We start from the raw sequence: 3,911 nt of genomic DNA, 5'->3' as shown, positions 1-3,911 counted from the left end.
AAATTTTCAATAAAATTAATTTTATAAAAATAAAATTTACAAACTAGAATGACAAATGGAAAACTTGAAAAAAAAATACTCACAAAGAATGTTTAACATGATTTAACATGTGGTTGTCAGAGTTTTCATTATGGGTTTACAGAACCCACTCTGGATTTTTAAGCAGGAAGAGATTTTCTCCAAGGAAGTAGATGATTTCTTAACCTTTGTAAGGGCTCAGTGCAGGAGCTGGTCTGCTAAGGCAACCACTACGCAGGTCAACCAGAAGGCTGCTGAAGAAGCTGGTATCTCCACTGTTGCCTGCTAGGTCACAGGACCCAGCTAGACCCAAAGCTTGCTGACTCCATTGCAGCAAATGAAAATGCCTTGTTTGTATATTCACTTGGTCATTCAAGCCTCATATTAGTGTGCTTGAGTTTTGAAATGGCATAATACCTGAAATCTTAGCTGCAAGAGAGTCTGGAGCGTTTTTATTTCACCTCAGACAAAAGGGACATTGGCCAAGGACTGAAGGAGTTAATGGCCATAATTATGCCCACAGACATGTACACAGGCAGAACTGAAAAGTTACCCACGAAAATAGAAATACATGAATGAACAATAACAACAACAAAAAGACAGGTAAGTAAGTAGAATAAGAAAATCAACAGATCATGAAGAGAAAAAACAATTACACCTTATTATTCTGTTGTTATGTTGTTAGGTCAAGTCGAGCACGACTCATGGCGACCCTATGAACAAACGATCTGAACCCTGTTCTGTCCTGTGCCATCTTCACATTTCCTGACACACAAGAGCCCATCGCAGTAGTCACCTTGTCAGTTCACCTGGTTGAGGGTCTTCCTCTCCTTTGCTGACCCTCCACCCTTCCCAACATCATGTTGCTGTCCAAGAAATATTGCCTCCTAGCAATATGTCCAAAGTATGTGAGACGAAGCCTCATCGTTCTTCCCTCCAAAGAGCACTTCAGCTGCATCCAAGACACATTTATTCATTTTCTTGGCTGTCCATGGGATGTTTAGTACTCTTCTCCAAACCACAACTCAAAGGCATCAGTTCTTTTTCTGTCATCCTTATGCATTTTCCAGGTCTCGGTTGCATAGCTAGTAATCAGAAGGACCATGCATGGCCTGAATCAGATGCACCTTAGTCCTCAAACTGAACCACTACTCCTCAATAATTTGCAAAGGTCCCTTACTGCAGATTTTCCCTTGCATTGCATCTTCTTATTTCCTGAGTGCTCGTACCAAGGGTATTAATTGTGGATCCGAGGAAAATGAAGCTGTTGATAGTTTCAATCTTCTCTCCATCCATCACAACACTGCCTATTGGACCAGAGGTAAGAATCTTTATTTTCTTTCTATTGAGATGTAATCCATACTGAAGACTGCATTCTTTGATCTTCTGCGACAAGGCTTCAAGTCCTCCTCACTTTCAGCAAGAAAGGTAGTGTCATCTGCATAACACAGGTTATTGATGAGTCTCCCTCCAATTCTGATGCCACATTCCTCTTTGTAGAGTCCAGCTTCTTGGATAATTTGCTCAGCATTGCAAGGAGGGACCAGTTCTTGGAGAGGGACATCATGCTTGGGAGGGTGGAGGGACAGTGTAGGAGAGGAAGACCCTCTATGAGGTGGATTGATTTAGTGACTGGGGTAATGGGGATAGGTGTGTCAGAGACAGTGAGATTGGCACAGGACAGAGCAGGGTTTAGGGATGTTGTACATAGGGTCACTGTGAGTCACAGATGACTCGAGAGCACATAACAATAACAACAACAACATATAAATTGAACAGGTATGGAGACAGAATATATCCCTGATACACTCCCTTCCCAACTCCAAACCATGCAGTCCTCCCCTGCTCCATTCGCACAACAGCCTTTTGATCCCGGTATTGGTTCCTCATGAGCACAATCCAGTGCTCTGGAATTTGGATTCTTCTCAAGTGGGGGTAAAAAAAACTCGTGTGTGTGTGTGAACCCCTATGACTAAAATCACCAGTTAGAATTCTGGTATTGTTAAAGATATGGTAGAGTCAGATAACCTACCTATAGAATTGACCCATTATTTAAGTCTTTTGAGGAAGAGGTTGCCTGTCTTTCTCCCAAGGAATAACTGGTAGATTTGAACCATTGTCCTCTTGGTTAGAAGCCCTACATCAATCCATCTTCCTAAAGCACAAGGATGACTCAGCAATTCTATTTTGGAATGTGTTTACTTATAAGGTTAACAAGAGGTCTATCAGAGTACTGCTGATAGGTGCAAATATTGAAAAGGACCTAAATATCCATTTAAAGATGACTAATGGTAAATTTACACCACAAAATACTGTTTACAAAAATCCAAATGAGTCCCCCTCCAGCTGATTCTTACTCATGGGGAGCTTCTTTGTTTCAGAGCAGCATGTTATTCTATTGGGTTTTCAAAAGCTAGGGTCATTTGGAAGTAGGTCACCAAAGACCCTCCTGGGTGAATTAGAACCATCAACCTTTTGGTAAATCACTGAGTGCTTAACATTATGCACCCACACAGATCATACAGATCTTTAGAAAAAACAGTAAAATTTCTCTAAGAAGTAGTGCCACATGGAAGTACACAGAATTTGGAACCTGACTGCTTGAATATGAAAATTCTAATTCTACCAAAAAATAGGCTAATTCTGCCACTTACTCTCTAAGGAATTTTGGAAGTTAATCTGTTGAAGCCTCAGTTTTACTATTTATGAAATGGAGTCAATAACATTTATTACCTGGTTGTGCTTTTATTTTTATACCTAAATGAGTTAATACAATGCCCTGTTTTTAGGTATCTCAGTGAATATTAAATTTGTTGACAAAGAGAGACCAGATCATGACATTTAGAAAGTAGTTTTAAGTTTTCAAAGAATCTAGTACAGAATGATCTCATTTCTTATAAAAATGTAAACATATACACACATAAAGAAACATGTGTGAGACAACAAAGATGTCAAGAGTGTGTTCAAGATAATAACAAATGGTGTTCAGATGACTTTACATAATTTTCATTGTGCTGTGTTTGCATGGATATATGAATATATGTTTATAAGGTATCATGTAGTGTTTTTCTAAAAGCTATTTTAAAAGGCGAGAGTTTAAATTTTCTCCTTTTGTTATATTGGCTAAAGTAAGACAAATCCCATGGAAAGATAGAGCCAAGGTCTTAAAGAGAATGTCAGCCTTACTTGGGAACTTGCTGGACCACAGCAGTAAGCCAAGGGTTTTCTTGCAGGAGGCAGGCACCTTCTTGGATCACCATGGCAACCATATTGGAAAGTTTGAAAAGTAGTTTCGAGGTAAGAAAGTTCTTCTCTTTATCCTCAGGAGAATGAAAATAAGAAACTTCCTGTTTTTAGGTCTGGATGGCATTCATCTTCTATCACCAACACCCTAGATCAAGAAGCTCATAAATTCTAATCCTCTGACCATAGGCTCAAATAGCTACTGATGATTTAGTATATAAATTCTTTTCATAAGGAGTCATTTTAGGCAAATTGTCCCTGGTCTCAAGACCTGTGGGTTTTATGAAGAGTTTTAATAAGCACGTTAGAAATGAAGCATTGAAGTAAGTGTGGTTGTAGTTGTGATTCTTGGATGCTATTAAGTCAGATCTAAATAATGATGACCTTACGCAAAATAAGACAAAATCTTGTCTGGTCCTGTGCTGTTCTCATTGTTGTTGGTATGCTTTAGTACATTGCGGTTATTGTGTAAATTCCTCTCTCATAGATTATCTTGGATATCTATGGATCCTCTACTAAGTGTGATGCCTTCCTGTAGTGTGAAAGTTGAAATTTCACTGTTTTCCCTTCTAAGGAGCTTTATGATTGTATTTGAACATTACGGTTTGAACCTTATGGAACACTACCATCTTTAATCTTCTACCCTTCAG

Source organism: Elephantulus edwardii, unplaced genomic scaffold, assembly GCF_000299155.1.
Source record: "Elephantulus edwardii isolate Elephantulus edwardi_28Jun2011 unplaced genomic scaffold, EleEdw1.0 scaffold00179, whole genome shotgun sequence".
In the NCBI taxonomy this organism is placed as follows: domain Eukaryota; kingdom Metazoa; phylum Chordata; class Mammalia; order Macroscelidea; family Macroscelididae; genus Elephantulus; species Elephantulus edwardii.
Note: the sequence above shows the minus strand (reverse complement) of the source record.